Here is a 23,723-nt window from a genome sequence, read left to right on the forward strand (position 1 = left end):
GATCCAATTTGATATTCGGTTCAAATAATCAAACATGTTGAAACTAAGGAAACTGTCTAACACAGATTTGAGTAATTTTTGTTCCATTTTGTCCTTGTCCCTTTTTCTGGAAAATCAATATGTATTGGATCTCCTATTTCTGTCTTACAACATTAAGTTCCTATGTCTTTTATATTTTTCTTTCATTTTTATACTGCTTTTCTCCAACCAATCTCCCCTTTCTCCTTCTCTCTTTCTATAATCCAATCTACCTCTCATGATCTTAGTTATGTCTTTTCTCCTTAATGCTATCTTCGTTAATATCTGTTTCTGTTTGTTTGTCTCCTTTTCATTTTTTCCTGAGCTCTCTGATATCATTTCAAAATTTTCTATTGTTTTAACATTTCTTGGGCAATTTAATTTTGTTCTGAGTGTGTGTGTGTGTGTGTGTGTGTGTGTGTGTGTGTGTATGTGTGCAATTTATGTCAATGCATTTTTCCCACGAACTTTTAAAAATTATTAGCAATGTGTTTGGTCATTATTTGACTTTATTGCAGTGCAATTTGTTTCTTTGTGTAGGTCCTATCCATCATGCTATTTATTTTCCCCTTTCTTGCCTTTGTTTCCACTTGTAGCATATGTGCATATGCATTGGTTCCCTTTAAATTCTTTAGAGTAGCTCTTCCTAGACCAGTTATCTGTGTGAATACACAGGCTACAGAGGCCAGGATAGAGCTCTAAGCCAGCAGAATTCTCTGGACTCAAGTGAAGACCTATAGAGTACCAGCCTTTTGTGTCAGGGTGTGTGCTTAACTGCCTTCTAGTACATAGCATCTTTCTTCTCTTTCTTGTCTATTTCTTGTCTCTCTATATTGAAGAGACTGGAAAGTTGGAAGAGCTGCTGCAAGCCGCAAAAATACATGAAGAAGGATTTCAGCTGATTATGACAAGCTAATACCTGGAAGAAGCCAAGGGCCTTCCAGAGGTCAAGCTGAGGCTCAAGGAGTCTTGGTGATACTGGCTTTTGATTGTAAGCCATTTCCTGCTATGAATTTCTCGTGTGCTATTGTAGCTTTTCCATCATTCTTTGGGCACAATTTCCCCTCTATTAAAGGGATATTTAGATAACCTTCTGGGCAGTAACAGCCAGGATTCCTAATTTCAGGCCTTTCTGTAATTATTATCATAAGCAGCATCTGGCCAGGACCATCCCCAGATGGATGAAAATATCTTATCCTAGATACCTCTGTACTCTTTAAGAACAGAATTAAGCATCTAGACTATCGGTTTGAGAAGGCCTGGCAGATGTGCTAATTAAGTTTAACCTTCTCCTTTCCAAAATCTTACCTCTAGTTTTAGATCCACCCTTAAGAATTAACTCAGAACTAAAGGGTTCCAACTTACAGGTACATCTAGCTGTGATGAAAGTTGCCTAGTCAAGTTGCCTATCGACCGAGCATACTTGCCAGAAACTGTGGGAGCAGAGATATCTTGGAGAGATAAGAGTCAAAGGGATAAAAGGGCAGTTTTATTTTCAGAGAAGGACTAGATTTAAAAGAGAAAAGAGAATGGAAGAACTAGATGGGTAAGAACTGGAGAGGAACAAATTGAGATGGGAAAGAACTGGATTGAAGGGCTAGAAGAGAGTAATAGAGGAACAAGATGGAAGATGAGGAAGAGCCAGATGGGGAAGAACAAGATGAGGAGGAATAAGATGAGAAAGGAGGAGATGGGAGAGGAGCTGAAATGGGGAAGAACTAGATGGATGAGGACCTAGATGGGGCGGAACTAAGATGAGAGAATTAAGAGAGAGCTTAGAGGTTAGCAGGTAAATGTAGAGAGAAATCAGGCAAGAAAGGAGCTAGGCATGAGAGCAGAACTGAAGCTGTGTAGACAGAATTTTATCCCAGAGGAATAAGGTAGACAGACAAAAGAGCTCGATGTACTTAGATTCTTTGCCCCAAAATAATTCTCGCCATTCATAGCTTCTCTTATGGGCCCCTGGGAAGATGATTATTAAGGCTGGTCCTTAGTAATATTCAAGAAAAAGCATTTCCAATCTCGTTGACATTTTGTTAATAAGACAGGAGACATACAAAGTAAACAGAAAGCAGAAGTATTTAATTTTTCTTAGTATTGACTGAAATGTTTAGCTTTTAGAGAGGCAACATTCAAATTCTCACATGACTATTCTACTTCAGTGAATCAGCCATTGAAACAACTCTCTCCCTCTCTCCCGCTCACTCTTTTTGGGAATACTGTCATCTGCTTTAAGCTTTCCATCTCTTTAGAAATTCTCTCTTCACTATTTCATAATCTCAGCTACTCTCTGATATTTATTAAACTTAGGAAGTCTTCACTGGATATGTTGCATACTCTAGACTTGTTATGGACAAGGTGTAGTTAGCAATCTATTTGTCCTTTTGTCTATGCTTGTTCTCTGGAGCCAGAGATATCTATATATTTTCTCTTGTTGCAGGATATTTGATCACACTGTGACACTCTTAGACTATGTTAATAGTGTTAACGTTGAATGAGGGGGTGGAACCAGTGGCTAACTGACTGGAATTAGCCATAGAGAAGCCAGGAGTACAGATAGGGAAGTTGGACAGGAAGGAGGAGGGACGGACTTGGAACTCAAGAGCTCTCTTTGACCTGGGACATGTGGATAGGTGTACTGGGTGGGTCTCTGGTAAGAAAGGGAAGGTCAGCTGGTCACTCCTCCTGTGCTTCTTTGATCCATAAGGTTTTGACCCAATATCTGATCCTCGAGTTTTCATTGGTAATGGACCCATTTAGCAAAACACAACATTCTCTTATCATTTCAAGATTTTTTGTGCTTATGGTAATACATTTTTTATAATCATTTATTCCTTCAACAAAATATTGTAAGTACTCACTATGTGTTCTACTATCTTTAAAATGTTGAGGTTATTTAAATCATCTTAATTTTCCAGAAAGTATATACTTTTCCCTATTTGCCTGGTCTTTACTCGTATGTTTAAACATTTTGTTTTCATTAAGCTATATTTAACTACAGTTTATGTTTCATATCTAATAATTCTAATGTATAATGATCCACTAGCCTAAATTTTCTATTGTCTTTTTCAGTCTTGTTTCCTAAATTAGATAAGAATTTTTGTATATATAACATTATCATTTCTCAGAAAAAATTGAATGGAATGTTTGAGAGCTGAGAGAAAGGACATTCCTCTAAATGATTTTAGTTTTCTTCCATGAGTCTGGAATCTATATGAATTAAATTCTTGGTTTGAGGTTTTGTGGCACAATTAAGTTAGTGTGAATTAGACTTACTCATATGTACCTCTTTGTGGTTATGAATTCTGAGGCTTTATTTTTGTACTCACTAAAAAGGTTGATACTAGCAAATTTACCTGTAGTTCTCCAGGCTTCTCTCTTGGGGTTGGATTGTCCATGAGGGTTTACTTCTTAGTTTGCCTTATGCTGGAGTAAATTTTCCTGTCCTAGTCTTATGGGGGATCTTCTGTTGGGCTTTGAAGCCCTTGAATTTCCCCATGATTCTGAGAGTTAACTCAATCTCACCCAATTCTCTTGGAAGCAAGTCAGTTGAAGTTCTCAGAGATTTTACCATCATTCATTGCTTAGCCTAAATATTCTTTTGTTTTGTCAGTAAGCAGGTATCTGTGGAGACTTTAGGTTATTTTTTAGTATTTTTATGTTTTGCATTTGAAGGTTTATCCAGGTCATCTAATTCTCTATCAACACCATTGTTCTTTTTTAATCCATCAGGACACTGTTGCTTTTAGACTGCATCACCGTAAGATTCACCTTGTTTGAAGTCTCACTCTGAAATATCCACCATTAATATGTTCATCAAGAAAGATCTCATTAAAGGGAGATTGATTTAACTCATCCTGTTCTCTGACAAGAGTAATTCAATAGACACAAGTACATTAATAAGTTTTTATTTATGGGCTAAATATCAAATTACCTGACATTGTTGTTCAGCAAACAGGAGTATCATAAACTCATATTAGCAAAGTTTTTTATAGACTCAAAAGAAGACAAATATCAGATTTCAGAAGCTTTCTGGTTGTAGCGACGCCCAAGTTACTACCCATTCACCATGTCCGAGCGAGAGGCTGAGGATTAAAAAGAGAGACAAGACAGAGGGTCATTCCTCTCAGTAGAATGCCCCCTATTGAAGGAGGGAGGAGGCCTTAAATACAGACTTACAGTACAGTGGAAGAACCTGGGAGGGCAAAAGTAGGCTACAGGTGTTTTACATTCTAGCATTCCACCAATATGCAGGAATGAAACCGGCAGGGAATTAGCATAGGGAGGACATCTGATCAAGGTCAGCAAGCAAGGTAACAGCTCCCCAAAAACGGGGGCCAGGGCCCAACATCTGGTTACTGTGTTCCAAATTAATTTCTGTCTTTTCTAGGTAAAACAAAACAAAACAAAACAAAAGCCCCCTATAAAAAACCCAAACCCAAAACAAAACAAAAAATAAGGTCAATGTTGGAAAAATCAGTCTGAATTCTAATCAATGAAAGTATCTGAACTCAACTCTGAACTCTGGATTCCTATTCCATTGTTTATACTACTTTGCATCTGAGGCAGTCTGTGGGAATTGCTTCATCTGCCATGTGGGTCCCAGGGATTGAACTCAGGTCATGAGGCTTGGCAGCAGGTGGGGGATTTGTAGCTTAAGTTTTTCTGCCTGGCCCACAGTCAGGGCAAATCTCTCTCACCTGCCAGTCCCACAGCCACTCAGACCCGACCAAGTAAACACAGAGACTTATATTGGTTACAAACTGTATGGCCGTGGCAGGCTTCTTGCTAACTGTTCTTAAGCTTAAATTAATCCATTTCTATAAGTCTATACCTTTCCACATGGCTCGTGGCTTACTGGCATCTTCACATGCTATTTGTCATCGTGGTGGCTGGCAGTGTCTCTCTGACTCAGCCTTCCACTTCCCAGCTTTATTCTCCTCCTTGTCCCGCCTACACTTCCTGCCTATCCAATGGCCAATCAGTGTTTTATTTATTGACTAATTAGCAACACACTTGACAAACAGACCATCCCACAGCAGGGATTGTGTGCCCAGCTCCCACTTCCATGCTGGGATTTGGTCTGCCTTGGGCTTGCTCAGGTTTGTTTTCTTTTTCATGGTGTTGCAGTTTGTGTGAGTTCATATGTGCATCTGCCCTACTGTGTCCAGATGTTCCTTGTATTCCTCCACCACCTCAGATTATTATACTCTTTCTTTGTCTTCTTCCTCAATGATCTCTGAACTTTGTGAGGGTAGGATGAGGTACATAGGTTCCCTTTAGGGCTGAGCATTCTTCTGTCTCTTATTCTCTGCACCTTGGCCAGTTGTGGGCCACGATGTTAACCACCATTTACTGTAAATCAAAGCTCCTTAGATGAGGGATAAGAGATACATTGATCTATGGCTGTAATGATGAGTCACTTTAATACTATGTCCATTTAGCAACATCATAGTGGTAAGTTCTCCCCTAGGGCCTATGACTGCTAGCTGTATGTTCTTGGTCTGATAACTGTGCTAGTATGGGTTTCATCTTGTGGAGAGGAACTCAAATCCAATCAAAAATGGTTGGTTACACCAATACTGTTTGAGCTACTATTACACCAATGGCCATGTGTCAGGCTGATCATTGTTGTGGCTCATAGGTTTCATAGATAGGTGTGACTGATGATTACTGCTCTCCTTTGGTAGCTTGCATAGCACCTTCCTGCACATAGCCAGCAGGGATGAAACATTTAGGTCATTACCAACTTGATTCTGCCATGTTCTATGACTCAAATATGGGTATCTTCAGCAATAGGGTTAGTGAAAATAAAAGACCACATTGTTATGACATTATGATTTTTTCCTATTATATAAATTAATTTTAATTCATTTTACATTTTCAATATTTTAAATAAATATTTTATAAGCTTGTATTTTAAGGTACTTTAATTTTTTCACTAGTGAAACTTATTAGAATATTATGATTTTTTGCTATTATATAAATTAATTTTAAAAATTCGTTTTACATTTGCCTCTATTGTGCGATTAATCTTTCTTAGATGCATCACCTAGAAGTCTAATGGCTTTCAAACGTCATTTCCATTTCTAATGATGATGTTGCTGCCTGTGGCTGGAGCAATACAGTAATGCTGAAACAGCCTCTATGCAGTCCTGTTAGTGTTGTAAAGAACCTAAAAGCTGGGACCAGTAAAATCCACAGAAATTCACTCTTGCCTTTAAGAACTTCTGAAACTGTTTTTTGTTTTAAAAAAGGGGGAGGGGAGAAAAAAAAGAAAAACAACAGGGCAGGAACCTAAATTCTGAGACCAAATATGAAAGTCAAATTTGCTGGTTCTCAGTGACAATGGGGAACTTCCCAGGGAAGCGGAAGGGAGGGAGGGTGGTCAGAGATGTGTTCTCTTGTTGGCTTTATTGTGTCTCACTGATTTTCACCTTCCACATACTGCAGCACTTCTTTATTCTGCTCTTCACCATCGCCCTGCATGTCTGAGGTCCAGAGCGTCAGGTTATCAGGTAGCAGCTGCATGAAAAGCGTAGAGTCCTTATAGCTTTCTTCACTCAGTGTGTCCAGTTCTGCAATGGCGTCATCAAAAGCTGCTTTTGCCAACCTACAGGCATGGTCGGGGGAATTAAGAATTTTATAGTGGAACATGGAAAAGTTGAGAGCAAGACCTAAACAAATGGGGTGCTTTGGAGGGGGTTCTGTCATGGTGATGGCACTAGCAGCTTAGTAACCCACGAGGGTGTTTTCTGCAGCCTCCTTCCTGTCGTTTCCTGTGGTAAACTCAGCCAGATACCTGTGGTAGGCCCCTTTCATTTATAATAGAAAACCTTGGACTCACCAGTTTTAGCTGCTGGAATGAGGTGTTTGTCCAGTACATCCAGGATGTCACAACAGATTAACTTGATCTCAGTTTTAACCATTTGCTGGTACTTCCGAATCATCTTTAGTTAGTCCTCTCCTCCCTTGTTTTCTTCCTTCTCTTCAATGCTGCTGATTATTCTCCAGGTTGCTCTTCTGGCTCCAATCACATTTTATATGCAACAGATATAAGGTTTCATTCTTCAACTGTCAGCTACACGTCCATCCCTGCTGCTTTCTTCATTGATTCCATCATTTCATCATTTCGCCAGGCCTGCTCTGCCAGCTTTGCCTGGTACACCAGATCCTCCAAATCATCCATAGTGGCAGCAGCTCCAGCAGGGTATGCACAAAGGATGGAAGCAGATAACTTCAACTCTCAGCTTCTCGCTCCTAGACCGACCAGTAAAAATGGCGGTGCTTCGTATATTTATGTCCTATTTAATTTTTAAAATTTTAGAAGTGAAAATACAATCACATCCTTTCCTTTTCTGTTTAATTTCATTCCATATCCTCTCCTCCTGGGTGCCTCTCAAATTTATGACCTCTATTCCTTAATTTTCACACACACACACACACACACACACACACACACACACACACACGCAAATATATAAATACAATCTTCTGAGTCTATTTAATGTTGCTTGTATATGTATATGATTTCAGAACTGACCACTTGATATTGGGAACCAGTTAAAAGGATCATCCCTGGGGAAGACTAATTCTTTAGCAGCTGTGGTTCTTTTTTTTTTCTTTGTTTACAGTTTTTTTTGTTTATTTTTATTTATTTATTTATTTATTTATTTATTTATTTATTTATTTATTTATTTATTTTTGGTTTTTTGGGACAGGGTTTCTCTGTGTAGCTTTGCGCCTTTCCTGGAACTTACTTTGCAGACCAGGCTGGCCTGGAACTCACAGAGATCCGCCTGCCTCTGCCTCCCGAGTGCTGGGATTAAAGGCTTGTGCCACCACTGCCCCGGCAGCCTGTGGTTCTTTGTTTAGGGGTGGAACCTTGTGAGATTTCCCGCTTTCAACTTAGCATATTGATTGGTATTGTCCCTGTTCAGTTTTTCTTTAGGCAATCATGCCCGGTCCCGCGGGCCAGGTTTTTTGATGAGACCCGAGGAGGCACCTCCTGAAAGATCAATGGGGGCGAGAGAGAAAGGAGACCAGGCGCGTAAAGGAAGACAAAGTCAGTCTGAGTTGCGTCGAGGTCTCCGTTTATTGACTGGGTGTTGAAGCTTATAAACAGGGCTTCAGGCAGGGAGGGGGAACAGGGGAAGCACGGAGAGAAGGATGGAAAATTCCTAAAGGAGGGTGAGGTCACTTTGGTCCCAGGCCCCTGCAGCTGGCTGATTAGCAGGTACTCCAGGAAGTTGTACAGCCCGCGGGTTAGGCCAGGAACTTCCTGCCTTTGTAAGGTTTGATAAAGTAAGGACACTGCTGTCTGGAATCGGTCCCCAACAGTTCCCCCTCTTTTCTCAAAAATGGACCAAGTCCATATGATCGGGGTGGTCCGAGAGAGTCCCTGTCTTAGGCTACACAGGGGGCTTCCCACGCTCAGCAGCATGCCGTGTTGAGCCGGTCTCGGGCGACCTCTGTATGCTGTTGTCTCCGGCGTGGGCCCTGTACTATTCCCGTCATTGAGTACCCTCTAGCAGGACCGTGGGGACGTTAGGGCCTTAGGACACTGAATCTGAGTCCTTGATGGGGCTCCTGGCCGGCCTCCTCGGAATCTACTCTGTGATAATGAATCGAGACGTGTCGTGGTAAGGCCGAATCAATCTGATTTTTGGTAAACCGAGTCAATCGCTGAAAGGCTCAGGGACCAAAGGTCAAACCACCCATGCTGATTTTTAAACTCCCTTTTGCTTTGAGCCAGCCTTTGCCTTAATTTTTTCATCGATTCCCTGACAATACCAGTGTGGTGGGCATAAAAGCAGCATTCTCCCTTCAAGGCTGCACTTAATCCCCCCTCCTTTAAAAATAGTAAATCCAGACCTCTTATGTTTTGTAACACAACCTCAGAGAGCGAGGTTAAAGATTTCTCCAGAGCAGAAATGGATCTTTCTATGGCCTCTAGGTCAGTAGTCATAGCCATTTGTAACTGCATAAGGTGGTTGTTCTGCACGAGGGCAGTAGTTCCTGTACCAATCCCTGCAGTGATGCCCCAATACCTAACAAGAGGGCAATAGTCATAGACACAGGTTCTCGAGTGTATCTGCCTCTCTGCTCAAAGAATTCCATATCAGAGACTAATTGGACCACAACATAAGAGTTTTCCCAATATCAATGGCAAATCGAGCTTCCCCTTATTTAGTTTTTGCCATCTGCAAGTGTGTCATGGGTTCAGAGGTGGATATTGGAATTCTAGCATCCTCAGTTTAGTGGTACCCAGACATGAATCATCATTTAGTTAAGACATCAGTAATATAAGAGCCAACAGTAATTAGCAGAAGCACAAGGCCAAAAGCCTTATGATGGCTGACAGAGTTCCTTATCCTCAAGCAACTTGGAACTTTATCTCAGGTTCCCTATGACAAGAAATTCCCTTTTGAGCTAACATTCTGGAGTGGGGGGGAAACAGGGTCGATGTTTTCTCTCTTCTGTAATTACTTCCTGCTGACATTGGGACGTTGTTGTCAAGGCCCTGGAAAGCCAGAATGTTAGTCAAAGACAAGAGGGAATGTTTTATTGACCAGCTGAAGAGATGGTATGCATATCGGCTGAATTGGTCCATATCAGCTTTCAGCAATTTCAGGGCTCATAGTCATTTGCAGTAGGTTGTCACCAGCAAATGATGCTTGGATGTATCTGTCAGCCAAGTGGAAACCTGTTGAGATAGATATAAACTAGGAACAGGAGTTAAAACTTATGAACTTAATTGGAACTTTTAGACCCATAGTCTTAGTAATTGTAGTATTATCAATTTGCCCTGAAATCCATAGTGTCTTTTCTATCTAGAGAACCAAGTATAGATTGGACTGAAATTTCCTTGGCCCAATGAAAAGCATCTGTAAGTCTATATTTAGAACCTGTTTATCTTTTTTAAAGAGACTTATTAGCTTTAATTAATTAATCCATTGATCAATCAATTACTAAGCTGAGAAAGCTATAGCTATTCCAGTAATCAATGTCATCAAAGATCTGAGAAGGATAAACTTTACCTGAGTGCAGACTTTTAAGTCTATTTAAAAAACAACATAGACTATCCATTACCCAGACTGCCATCATCCCAGGCTCCTATAGTCTTCATAGTGTTGGCAGGACAGGTGTCAGGACAGCATTGTCCACAATTCAGGTGGCATCTTCTTGTCGTTGTTCCATATCTTCTTTGGAGACCTTGGGAGTCATTGCTAGGAGCTGGGGAGCTCAGAGTCTCTGTTTGCTATAGTAAGCTTTTTATCAAATAATGTAAATGCCATATTCATCAGATCCTTGACAGGTTTGTGGACCATTATCTATTAAATGTATCTGAGCCAAACAAATCTAGGCCTAATCTTGAAAATATCTCTAAGTTTGGTAACAATAACCAGGCCAATTTGTTCTCCTATAAATACATAAGTCAAATGTACCTCTCAGTTTTTTTTAAATAGAACAGTTTATGTTTTAAACTAGTATCTGAATAGCCAGATGACTAGTATTAACTTGTATTTCTTAACACAAAGGACATGCAAACTCAGACATTCAAAACCAAACATACATGTGGCCACATTTTTCATTCATACCTGTAGAGTAGACAGACATTTTTACAACTATGACCCTTTGGAGTCTCAATGTAACAGCAGAATAGCAAGACAAAGAAATATGAAACATGTTTCATTTTTTTTTATATATATCTCAAGTCATTTTTTATAAAATATTATATTTTATCTTAACCAACAATAATTTGAAACCAATTCTCTTAAATGATGGCAAGTATTTGTAACCCATTGAACTCAAATGACCAAAACCCATGTAAATTTTTATTTTTCCTGTGGAAACAAAAGCATAATTTTCCCAGTATCTTGAACTGGTAATTTAACATTTCTTTTTAAGCAATATCAGGACAGAGAAGGGTTAACAAGAAAAGCTGCTGGCCGGCAGAAGAGACCTTGAAGTTATCACAGTAAAGGAAGGGAGGGTCAGATTCTCTGTTCAGTGTTCACACAGTTTTTGTCAATTGCAGGCAGTTCCCCATTGCCCTGTCCAGAGCTCCCGTCTTTGCCCGCCTGTACCGAGAGCACGCACCCCCACCCTCGTGAGAGCAGCCAGCTGGCTGCAGTCCTGATAGCAAGAGAGCTAGGGAGGGAGGGAGGTGGCCTTTGTTATGCCTCTCTCTCCTCCTCTTCCTCTAGGAAAATAAGGGAGGTTAGTAGACAGAAACAAATAACATTTACACAGACAATCCAAGAATTGGAACATCAGCACTGAGACGATGGCCTCATTCACAGCCAGCAAGCCCCTCCTGCAGTATGCAAGCCCCACCTGGCAGGAGCTACCTGTTTATCTCAGTTCAATCAGGGAGTGGGCCTGGGGAACCCAGTTCCCTCTATTGTGGCTCACACATCCTTCCAGTGGGCTAGGCAAAGGTCTAGTAGAGAAGAAGGGAACTGTCCCATAGCGTCCGTCACAGTCAAGTCAACAATGAGAACAATTAATACATTACACACAAGACCAAGGGCACACAAAAAACTTTGCCCCAACGAGACAACCAACAAAGCTCCAAGAACAATGACAGCCTGACGTGCTCTGGGGGGTGGGGTAACCCTCCAGGCTCAATCACATCAAAAACAATCCAGACTCGAGGATCTCTGTCCTTGATCAAACAGACATCAGGGGCTTCCACATCCCTGTCAGTCAGACATGCACCTTTTTTTTTGTTTTGTTTTGTTTTGTTCATACACTTTATTATTCTGTGACAGATCTCTCTCTACACAGCTTCTATTCTGCTCTCATGTCTAGCTCCTTTCTTGACTGATTTCTCTATATTTATCTACCTCTAGGTTCTATCTTAATTCCTTCATATAGTTCTGACCCTTCTAGGTTCTCATCTATCTAGTTCCTTCCCCTATCAGCTCCTCTCCCATCTCCTTCTCTCTCATCTGGCTCTTTCTCATCTTGTTCTTCCCCATCTGGCTCTTCCTCATCTTCAATCTCGTTCCTCTAGTCCTCTCTTTTAGGCCTTCAATCTAGTTCTTCCCCATCTCAGTTTGTTCCTCTCAAGTTCTTACCCATCTAGTTCATCCATTCTCTTTTTTCTTTTCCTTTCTGTGCCCTGGAAGTCCCGGTATATAAAAGGGAGGGTCCGAGCTAAACTGTGTAAAGCTATTACTTAACATCCACCTCTCCTAGGCAGTGTCTCCTTGTGGAATTTACCTTAAGTCAGGAGACTCGCCTGTGGATGGTTATCACTGTTAGTCCTCGGAAATTGGGTGACCACCTGGGCGGTGTCTTCTTGTGGAATTTACCTTAAGTCAGGAGACTCGCCTGTGGGTGGTTATCACTGTTAGTCCTCGGAAGTTGGGTGACCACCTGGGTGGTGTCTCCTTGTGTCCTTGAAAATGGCTAGGGGAGATATCTGATTCCAGAGAAAGCCTTCCTGGGGCTGTTCTCCAAATGCCTGGAATGTGTATGTCTAGAGAGTGATCAGTGCACATTGTTAGCTCTTCTTAGGGAAAAATCAATTGGGAAAACTATGAAGGCACACATGATTTTTATAACAGAATACAGCTGATATATAACAAGCCAAGTAACACCAAAAACTCCTTGGGATTTGGCTTCCTCTGGAGGAATTCCCTGATTCCTCCAGGTAGTGACTTTGCCATAACCAGCTGAGTTCTTATGATATATTCCTGCGGCCTGCAGCAGTTCCCCTTTTTTCATTTAGTTAAAAAATTTTTTCTTGGAAGAGAAGGAGAGACAGTAAAGTAACAATGATCACAACAAAACATACAAAAAAAACCCACAAAATGGCTCTGACAAATTCCTGGGACAAAATACAAGGTGGCACTTCCTCCCATTGTGGGGGAAGATACCCAAAGATGCTCCTAAACCAAATCATCATCTCTGAGGTGGCCTTAGGGCTCTGGGACGTCTCCCTTCGCCGCCAGGTTCACTGTCCGGACATGTCTGCCCCAGTGAGAGCCTGCAAAGTACAAATCGATCGACCGGTACAAAACAAAAGTAACATGACAGAGACACAGACAGGACAGAGAGCCCTCTTACTGGTAGATGTCAATAAACCTCTGGACCCTTGGCTGTCAGGCAGGGGGAGTTTGAGAGAAAATCCTCTGCAAGGGCTAGTAAATGTGAAACACGCCCATCTCCCTCTGCTTCCTTTAGAACATCTCTAATCACACCATAAAAACTAAAAAAGGCATTGGGGACATTTTCCCTGTCTCTGATTAATTTGTTAATATCTTTTCCAACCTTGTTCCAAGTCAGAGGGTGAATTCCTGGTCCATTAATCACTAACCAGAGACATTTCTCCTCTGCATATTGGAAGAATTTTATCAAATCCTTTTTCTTAACTCTTATTCCTCTCTCCCTAAGTTTACCTTTTCATCTCCTTTAGAAAAACAGCCTCTTTAGATAAATTTTTGCCCATGATCGATGGGACGACATACTTACCTCAAGACTCTCCCGCGTTGCACGAGTGATGCGGTCCGGGCGTCTCTACCCTGATCCTCTCTGGGGGCCCTTCTGTTGTTCGTCGTCCGGCAGGTCACCCTGCCTCGAGCCCCTTGTTCGGGCGCCACTTGCCCGGTCCCGCGGGCCAGGTTATTTGATGAGACCCAAGGAGGCACCTCCTGAAAGATCAATGGGGGCGAGAGAGAAAGGAGACCAGGCGCGTAAAGGAAGACAGAGACATTCTGAGTTGCGTCGAGATCTCCTTTATTGACTGGGTGTTGAGGCTTATAAACAGGGCTTCAGGCAGGGTGGGGAAACAGGGAAAGCATGGAGAGAAGAATGGAAAATTCCTAAGGGAGGGTGAGGTCACTTTGGTCCCAGGCCCCTGCAGGTGGCTGATTAGCACTTACTCCAGGAAGTTGTACAGCCCGAGGCTAGGCCAGGAACTTCCTGCTTTTGTAAGGTTTGATAAAGCAAGGAAGATCACACAAAGTTCAAGACACAGTTGTCCAGAATTGGTCCCTAACAGAGAGTGATTTTCTTCTAGGCTCCATCATGGAAGATGTCAGCAGTGTGGAGGAGAGCCTCTGGAGACTTTCAGTGCTCATTGAAGGAAGACTTCCTGTTGAGGAGTGAAAAGCATTTCCCTACTGAACATGGCCTAGCTAATCTGGATACCAGGGATGGGACTGTACATAGGAGCGAGGGACAGAGAAAGACAGAGATAGAGGTGGAGGTGGAGGTAGAGGAGGATAGATAAATGAGAGAGAGAGAAAGTAAGGCAAGAGCAAATGAGAATCTGCCTGTGGGGTGTTGGGTGTTCTCTAGTTTGTTGGTGGTTTTTTTTTTTTTCATGCAGGCTGGTGGGCATACCCACTCTGTCTGTGGACACTTTTTCTGTTCCATGGGTCTGGGCCCGTGGAGAGAAATTTGTGTGAGGACACCTGGAATGTTTAGGGAAATCCATAAGGACACACAGGGTGTGTGTGTGCTGTAGGCATCCTGGTGTTAAGAGTGAGAATTGCTTCTTGTCCCTCAGATTCTATGTTACCTGTCCTCGGTCCACTTGGAATCTCTTGAGAGAGCCGAGTCCTGTATGTTCCTAGGCCCTGCCACAGGTAGGTGGGTGTCCACAGAGGATACAGAGAGATCCATGCCTGACAGGGTCTTGGGGAAGTTAGAGAACTGAAAGAGAAGTTTCCTGAGTGGTGCCTGGTATTTGGTGTAGGGTAGGGTCGGGAGGTGGGATCATAGGGGTGGGAGGTGGAGGGCTGTGCAGAGGAGAGAGATTGTGACAGAGGTGGACGTAGGTCAGAATGGTTGCCTGGTGCTGCCGAGGAGACAGTTAAGGTGGGGGCCTGGGCCCAGGGTTTGGTAGGGCAAGAGGGCAGGTGGGTGCAATGTTTCTTCTTTTGATGTGTTCTTGTCTTCACCTCAGGGACCTGGACGCCCTGCCTGTTGAGGCAAGGTTGTGGATGTCCCGGGCCTTATGGTCCCTGCTTCGCATGATGTGGGGCAGCATCCATCTGAATGCTCATCACTACCAAGGCCAAGGTTTTGGAAGGAAGCCCTTCTCCTCTCCCTTCTCAGTATTAGACCATCGGATTTGGGACACGGGACTAAGGCCGCTGACTCTGCATCCCTTCCAAGCATACACAGCTGCCTGCCCTTTTGCCTTGTGTCCATCCTGGAGCGGCCTTCTGCAAGGTGGGAAGCCCGAGCTGGGTCTAGGGTCCCATTGAGTTGGGTGGTCGTCTCCCTTGGTGTAACACCTTCCATCCCACTGCCTTAGAAGATCCGGGTACCGCCTTGGAGGCCCCTCTTGCCGGGCCACCTTGACCTGGAAGCTTGGGTCAGCAGACCCAAGGCCATGCTGGAAGCTGTACTGGTCACCCTGGTGGTTGGAGTCATGTAGACAGCCACTGGATCTCTGAAAGCTGCTGTATGTTTGTGTGTGTGTGTGTGTGTCTCTGTGTGTGTGTGTGTGTGTGTGTGTGTGTGTGTGTCTGTGTGTGTCTGTGTGTCTGGGGTAAAGGCTGGGCTAGGGCAGGGATGCAGCTGTTAGAATACCCTTTTTTGGCAGCTAGGGGGCGATGCTCTGCCCCTGAACACCAACCCCATTATTATGTTTGTTTGGCTCCTCCCTATAGTCCAGATGTGGTTTGTGGAGGACTTCCTTAGGGTGTGGCTCAGACTCTCAAGTGAGCCTGCCCCCACATCCACACACTCCCCACTTGGCCCCCTCCATGACACCCTCCACCACCTGCCCTCTCTCCCTGCACCCCACCATACCCTCTGGCAGGGCATTCAGGGGCTGGCACAAAGCCAAGTGTGTCAGGGAAGTGCAGTGCATGGAGGTTACAATGGAGGAACCCGTTAAAGTCTGTTACCCCCATCTACACACCACACCCTCACCTTCTGCACACCACTGAATCCCTAGCAGCAGCCCTAGAGTGGCATGTCTGTCCAGTCCTAGCCTAGATGGTTGTCCTCCATCTTGGAGCTTTGGCTTTTTTTTTTTTTTTTTTTTTTTTTTGCTTTGTGAAGGGCGGAGAGAGAGCACCCTTGGCCCTTGGCCCTTGGCCTTCTCGGTGCCCTGCTGCCATCCCGCGGATTCAGTTTGCCAATTCCGCCAGCAGGTCCCTGTGCTACCCTGGAAATGGAGGCGTGCCGCCCAGGGAAGGGCTCCCGCCTGGGTCCCCCAGGACCAAAGTGGTTCTCTGGCCCCCTCCATGACCCAGGAGAGCTGGAGGAGGAAGCAGGGTCCAGATGACCGGCTCCGGGCGGACGACACGTGGCTGGCTTGGGGTTCATGGAAGCACAGCCTCCCGGGTCCTGTGGCCGCCATGTCTGGGAGCAGGAGAGGACCTCTCTGCAGGGGATTGTGCAGCCTGGGCTTCATGGGGGTGGTTGTGTGGAACTTTTCCTGCCTCCATGCCAGCCCGCCTGCCCTTATGGTGGTGCAAAAGGCCACCCAGGGACCCCCTAGCTTTTGTCTGAGCCTCCCTAGCAGTATCCACAGCTCACTTCCGGAGACCACACAAACTCTGCCCTGCATCTCTGGGAGGTGCTCAGGGTCTCAGGCCTGGTTGCTAGCCACCTTGGCCAAATGTCTATCATCCATTTATCTCCTCCTGCCATCCCCTCTCCTCTCTGGCTGCCTGGACTTCTCTCTGGCTTGCCTTTTATTTCTTTTACAACTGGAGTTTCTCTTGAGTTGTGCTACAGGTTGAATTTAGGCACTGGGACCTGTTAGAAAAGGTTCCAGCTCCAGAGCCACATGCCAGATCTTTGTAAGGGATCTGGAACCCTCAACTCCCCAATCATCATCCTGTCCAACCTGATTGTTCATACCCAGTATGGCAGTGTGATGGCTCAAGGTGAATTCCAGTAGAAGCATCCAGAACAGGGTATGGACTCAGGGGTGCTCACAAAGAGGCCAGGCAGGACTTAGGTACCATAGTGGCCAGGTTTCACAGCCCGTGCTTCCCCTGACAAGCCTCCTCTGTGTCATTCAGGACACACATAGTCCTGTCTTCTCCTGCCTAGCTTCATTTACATTAAACCCAGGAAGAACTCCCACCATCAAAGGTCCAAAAGCCCCTTGTCCTGCATTCTCATGTCCAGACATCATCTCAGCAGGAAGAATACTTAGAGAAGGCTCTGAAATTAACAGAGGGCACTATCTGGAGTCCTACAACTGCTAAGCATGCAGGAGCGCTTTTGTGTATGTGTGTGTGTGTGTTTGTGTATGTGTGTGTGTGTGTGTGTGTGTGTGTGTGTGTGTGTGTGTGTGTGTATACCTGGGATTATTGTGGCCCAGTACTGTGAGAAGTCATAGCAGTGCCTGAGAGGCACAGTATGTACGAGTTATGATCGTCAGCTCTGGGATGTAGAGGAAGGACAGGTTTGCATGTAGGGAAGCCTTTTAGGGCTCCATCCTTCAGATCCAGCTCAGGTGAGTACAAGGTTTGGAGTGGTGCTTCGTGTGTGTGGATTAGGGCTCAGGGGCATGCCAGAGCGTGGTTGGTAAGAGCATTGTGTAGGAACCATTGGGAAGGTGGCAGTACCGTCCTTTAAAGTGGCCTGACAGGCAGGTCCATGAAGTCAGGTCCTCCACAGCCACCCCCATCACCAGGAAGCTCCCTTTTCAGCCACAGCAAAAGTCTCCAGGAAGCTTTGTAGAGAGGGAGATTTGGAAGAGCATAGACAGGCTTGTCTCCAGGTGGCAGGGAGAGTGATTTTCTTCTAGGCTTCATCATGGAAGATGTCAGCAGTGTGGAGGAGAGCCTCTGGAGACTTTCAGTGCTCATTGAAGGAAGACTTCCTGTTGAGGAGTGAAAAGCATTTCCCTACTGAACATGGCCTAGCTAACCTGGATACCAGGGATGGGACTGTACATAGGAGCGAGGGACAGAGAAAGACAGAGATAGAGGTGGAGGTGGAGGTAGAGGAGGATAGATAAATGAGAGAGAGAGAAAGTAAGGCAAGAGCAAATGAGAATCTGCCTGTGGGGTGTTGGGTGTTCTCTAGTTTGTTGGTGGTTTTTTTTTTTTCATGCAGGCTGGTGGGCATACCCACTCTGTCTGTGGACACTTTTTCTGTTCCATGGGTCTGGGCCCGTGGAGAGAAATTTGTGTGAGGACACCTGGAATGTTTAGGGAAATCCATAAGGACACACAGGGTGTGTGTGTGCTGTAGGCATCCTGGTGTTAAGAGTGAGAATTGCTTCTTGTCCCTCAGATTCTATGTTACCTGTCCTCGGTCCACTTGGAATCTCTTGAGAGAGCCGAGTCCTGTATGTTCCTAGGCCCTGCCACAGGTAGGTGGGTGTCCACAGAGGATACAGAGAGATCCATGCCTGACAGGGTCTTGGGGAAGTTAGAGAACTGAAAGAGAAGTTTCCTGAGTGGTGCCTGGTATTTGGTGTAGGGTAGGGTCGGGAGGTGGGATCATAGGGGTGGGAGGTGGAGGGCTGTGCAGAGGAGAGAGATTGTGACAGAGGTGGACGTAGGTCAGAATGGTTGCCTGGTGCTGCCGAGGAGACAGTTAAGGTGGGGGCCTGGGCCCAGGGTTTGGTAGGGCAAGAGGGCAGGTGGGTGCAATGTTTCTTCTTTTGATATGTTCTTGTCTTCACCTCAGGGACCTGGACGCCCTGCCTGTTGAGGCAAGGTTGTGGATGTCCCGGGCCTTATGGTCCCTGCTTCGCATGATGTGGGGCAGCATCCATCTGAATGCTCATCACTACCAAGGCCAAGGTTTTGGAAGGAAGCCCTTCTCCTCTCCCTTCTCAGTATTAGACCATCGGATTTGGGACACGGGACTAAGGCCGCTGACTCTGCATCCCTTCCAAGCATACACAGCTGCCTGCCCTTTTGCCTTGTGTCCATCCTGGAGCGGCCTTCTGCAAGGTGGGAAGCCCGAGCTGGGTCTAGGGTCCCATTGAGTTGGGTGGTCGTCTCCCTTGGTGTAACACCTTCCATCCCACTGCCTTAGAAGATCCGGGTACCGCCTTGGAGGCCCCTCTTGCCGGGCCACCTTGACCTGGAAGCTTGGGTCAGCAGACCCAAGGCCATGCTGGAAGCTGTACTGGTCACCCTGGTGGTTGGAGTCATGTAGACAGCCACTGGATCTCTGAAAGCTGCTGTATGTTTGTGTGTGTGTGTGTGTGTCTCTGTGTGTGTGTGTGTGTGTGTGTGTGTGTGTGTGTGTGTGTGTGTGTCTGTGTGTGTCTGTGTGTCTGGGGTAAAGGCTGGGCTAGGGCAGGGATGCAGCTGTTAGAATACCCTTTTTTGGCAGCTAGGGGGCGATGCTCTGCCCCTGAACACCAACCCCATTATTATGTTTGTTTGGCTCCTCCCTATAGTCCAGATGTGGTTTGTGGAGGACTTCCTTAGGGTGTGGCTCAGACTCTCAAGTGAGCCTGCCCCCACATCCACACACTCCCCACTTGGCCCCCTCCATGACACCCTCCACCACCTGCCCTCTCTCCCTGCACCCCACCATACCCTCTGGCAGGGCATTCAGGGGCTGGCACAAAGCCAAGTGTGTCAGGGAAGTGCAGTGCATGGAGGTTACAATGGAGGAACCCGTTAAAGTCTGTTACCCCCATCTACACACCACACCCTCACCTTCTGCACACCACTGAATCCCTAGCAGCAGCCCTAGAGTGGCATGTCTGTCCAGTCCTAGCCTAGATGGTTGTCCTCCATCTTGGAGCTTTGGCTTTTTTTTTTTTTTTTTTTTTTTTTGCTTTGTGAAGGGCGGAGAGAGAGCACCCTTGGCCCTTGGCCCTTGGCCTTCTCGGTGCCCTGCTGCCATCCCGCGGATTCAGTTTGCCAATTCCGCCAGCAGGTCCCTGTGCTACCCTGGAAATGGAGGCGTGCCGCCCAGGGAAGGGCTCCCGCCTGGGTCCCCCAGGACCAAAGTGGTTCTCTGGCCCCCTCCATGACCCAGGAGAGCTGGAGGAGGAAGCAGGGTCCAGATGACCGGCTCCGGGCGGACGACACGTGGCTGGCTTGGGGTTCATGGAAGCACAGCCTCCCGGGTCCTGTGGCCGCCATGTCTGGGAGCAGGAGAGGACCTCTCTGCAGGGGATTGTGCAGCCTGGGCTTCATGGGGGTGGTTGTGTGGAACTTTTCCTGCCTCCATGCCAGCCCGCCTGCCCTTATGGTGGTGCAAAAGGCCACCCAGGGACCCCCTAGCTTTTGTCTGAGCCTCCCTAGCAGTATCCACAGCTCACTTCCGGAGACCACACAAACTCTGCCCTGCATCTCTGGGAGGTGCTCAGGGTCTCAGGCCTGGTTGCTAGCCACCTTGGCCAAATGTCTATCATCCATTTATCTCCTCCTGCCATCCCCTCTCCTCTCTGGCTGCCTGGACTTCTCTCTGGCTTGCCTTTTATTTCTTTTACAACTGGAGTTTCTCTTGAGTTGTGCTACAGGTTGAATTTAGGCACTGGGACCTGTTAGAAAAGGTTCCAGCTCCAGAGCCACATGCCAGATCTTTGTAAGGGATCTGGAACCCTCAACTCCCCAATCATCATCCTGTCCAACCTGATTGTTCATACCCAGTATGGCAGTGTGATGGCTCAAGGTGAATTCCAGTAGAAGCATCCAGAACAGGGTATGGACTCAGGGGTGCTCACAAAGAGGCCAGGCAGGACTTAGGTACCATAGTGGCCAGGTTTCACAGCCCGTGCTTCCCCTGACAAGCCTCCTCTGTGTCATTCAGGACACACATAGTCCTGTCTTCTCCTGCCTAGCTTCATTTACATTAAACCCAGGAAGAACTCCCACCATCAAAGGTCCAAAAGCCCCTTGTCCTGCATTCTCATGTCCAGACATCATCTCAGCAGGAAGAATACTTAGAGAAGGCTCTGAAATTAACAGAGGGCACTATCTGGAGTCCTACAACTGCTAAGCATGCAGGAGCGCTTTTGTGTATGTGTGTGTGTGTGTTTGTGTATGTGTGTGTGTGTGTGTGTGTGTGTGTGTGTGTGTATACCTGGGATTATTGTGGCCCAGTACTGTGAGAAGTCATAGCAGTGCCTGAGAGGCACAGTATGTACGAGTTATGATCGTCAGCTCTGGGATGTAGAGGAAGGACAGGTTTGCATGTAGGGAAGCCTTTTAGGGCTCCATCCTTCAGATCCAGCTCAGGTGAGTACAAGGTTTGGAGTGGTGCTTCGTGTGTGTGGATTAGGGCTCAGGGGCATGCCAGAGCGTGGTTGGTAAGAGCATTGTGTAGGAACCATTGGGAAGGTGGCAGTAGCGTCCTTTAAAGTGGCCTGACAGGCAGGTCCATGAAGTCAGGTCCTCCACAGCCACCCCCATCACCAGGAAGCTCCCTTTTCAGCCACAGCAAAAGTCTCCAGGAAGCTTTGTAGAGAGGGAGATTTGGAAGAGCATAGACAGGCTTGTCTCCAGGTGGCAGGGAGAGTGATTTTCTTCTAGGCTTCATCATGGAAGATGTCAGCAGTGTGGAGGAGAGCCTCTGGAGACTTTCAGTGCTCATTGAAGGAAGACTTCCTGTTGAGGAGTGAAAAGCATTTCCCTACTGAACATGGCCTAGCTAACCTGGATACCAGGGATGGGACTGTACATAGGAGCGAGGGACAGAGAAAGACAGAGATAGAGGTGGAGGTGGAGGTAGAGGAGGATAGATAAATGAGAGAGAGAGAAAGTAAGGCAAGAGCAAATGAGAATCTGCCTGTGGGGTGTTGGGTGTTCTCTAGTTTGTTGGTGGTTTTTTTTTTTTTCATGCAGGCTGGTGGGCATACCCACTCTGTCTGTGGACACTTTTTCTGTTCCATGGGTCTGGGCCCGTGGAGAGAAATTTGTGTGAGGACACCTGGAATGTTTAGGGAAATCCATAAGGACACACAGGGTGTGTGTGTGCTGTAGGCATCCTGGTGTTAAGAGTGAGAATTGCTTCTTGTCCCTCAGATTCTATGTTACCTGTCCTCAGTCCACTTGGAATCTCTTGAGAGAGCCGAGTCCTGTATGTTCCTAGGCCCTGCCACAGGTAGGTGGGTGTCCACAGAGGATACAGAGAGATCCATGCCTGACAGGGTCTTGGGGAAGTTAGAGAACTGAAAGAGAAGTTTCCTGAGTGGTGCCTGGTATTTGGTGTAGGGTAGGGTCGGGAGGTGGGATCATAGGGGTGGGAGGTGGAGGGCTGTGCAGAGGAGAGAGATTGTGACAGAGGTGGACGTAGGTCAGAATGGTTGCCTGGTGCTGCCGAGGAGACAGTTAAGGTGGGGGCCTGGGCCCAGGGTTTGGTAGGGCAAGAGGGCAGGTGGGTGCAATGTTTCTTCTTTTGATGTGTTCTTGTCTTCACCTCAGGGACCTGGACGCCCTGCCTGTTGAGGCAAGGTTGTGGATGTCCCGGGCCTTATGGTCCCTGCTTCGCATGATGTGGGGCAGCATCCATCTGAATGCTCATCACTACCAAGGCCAAGGTTTTGGAAGGAAGCCCTTCTCCTCTCCCTTCTCAGTATTAGACCATCGGATTTGGGACACGGGACTAAGGCCGCTGACTCTGCATCCCTTCCAAGCATACACAGCTGCCTGCCCTTTTGCCTTGTGTCCATCCTGGAGCGGCCTTCTGCAAGGTGGGAAGCCCGAGCTGGGTCTAGGGTCCCATTGAGTTGGGTGGTCGTCTCCCTTGGTGTAACACCTTCCATCCCACTGCCTTAGAAGATCCGGGTACCGCCTTGGAGGCCCCTCTTGCCGGGCCACCTTGACCTGGAAGCTTGGGTCAGCAGACCCAAGGCCATGCTGGAAGCTGTACTGGTCACCCTGGTGGTTGGAGTCATGTAGACAGCCACTGGATCTCTGAAAGCTGCTGTATGTTTGTGTGTGTGTGTGTGTGTCTCTGTGTGTGTGTGTGTGTGTGTGTGTGTGTGTGTGTGTGTCTGTGTGTGTCTGTGTGTCTGGGGTAAAGGCTGGGCTAGGGCAGGGATGCAGCTGTTAGAATACCCTTTTTTGGCAGCTAGGGGGCGATGCTCTGCCCCTGAACACCAACCCCATTATTATGTTTGTTTGGCTCCTCCCTATAGTCCAGATGTGGTTTGTGGAGGACTTCCTTAGGGTGTGGCTCAGACTCTCAAGTGAGCCTGCCCCCACATCCACACACTCCCCACTTGGCCCCCTCCATGACACCCTCCACCACCTGCCCTCTCTCCCTGCACCCCACCATACCCTCTGGCAGGGCATTCAGGGGCTGGCACAAAGCCAAGTGTGTCAGGGAAGTGCAGTGCATGGAGGTTACAATGGAGGAACCCGTTAAAGTCTGTTACCCCCATCTACACACCACACCCTCACCTTCTGCACACCACTGAATCCCTAGCAGCAGCCCTAGAGTGGCATGTCTGTCCAGTCCTAGCCTAGATGGTTGTCCTCCATCTTGGAGCTTTGGCTTTTTTTTTTTTTTTTTTTTTTTTTGCTTTGTGAAGGGCGGAGAGAGAGCACCCTTGGCCCTTGGCCCTTGGCCTTCTCGGTGCCCTGCTGCCATCCCGCGGATTCAGTTTGCCAATTCCGCCAGCAGGTCCCTGTGCTACCCTGGAAATGGAGGCGTGCCGCCCAGGGAAGGGCTCCCGCCTGGGTCCCCCAGGACCAAAGTGGTTCTCTGGCCCCCTCCATGACCCAGGAGAGCTGGAGGAGGAAGCAGGGTCCAGATGACCGGCTCCGGGCGGACGACACGTGGCTGGCTTGGGG

At 46.6% G+C, this 23,723-nt stretch overlaps 1 pseudogene; it reads right to left on the reverse strand.

Annotated features, from left to right (window-relative positions):
* Positions 1-6,402: 6,402 nt before the first annotated feature.
* On the reverse strand, positions 6,403-7,207 carry LOC131901686 (14-3-3 protein epsilon-like; annotated as a pseudogene).
* Positions 7,208-23,723: the final 16,516 nt, after the last annotated feature.

This window comes from Peromyscus eremicus, unplaced genomic scaffold (assembly GCF_949786415.1).
Source record: "Peromyscus eremicus unplaced genomic scaffold, PerEre_H2_v1 PerEre#2#unplaced_219, whole genome shotgun sequence".
NCBI lineage: Eukaryota > Metazoa > Chordata > Mammalia > Rodentia > Cricetidae > Peromyscus > Peromyscus eremicus.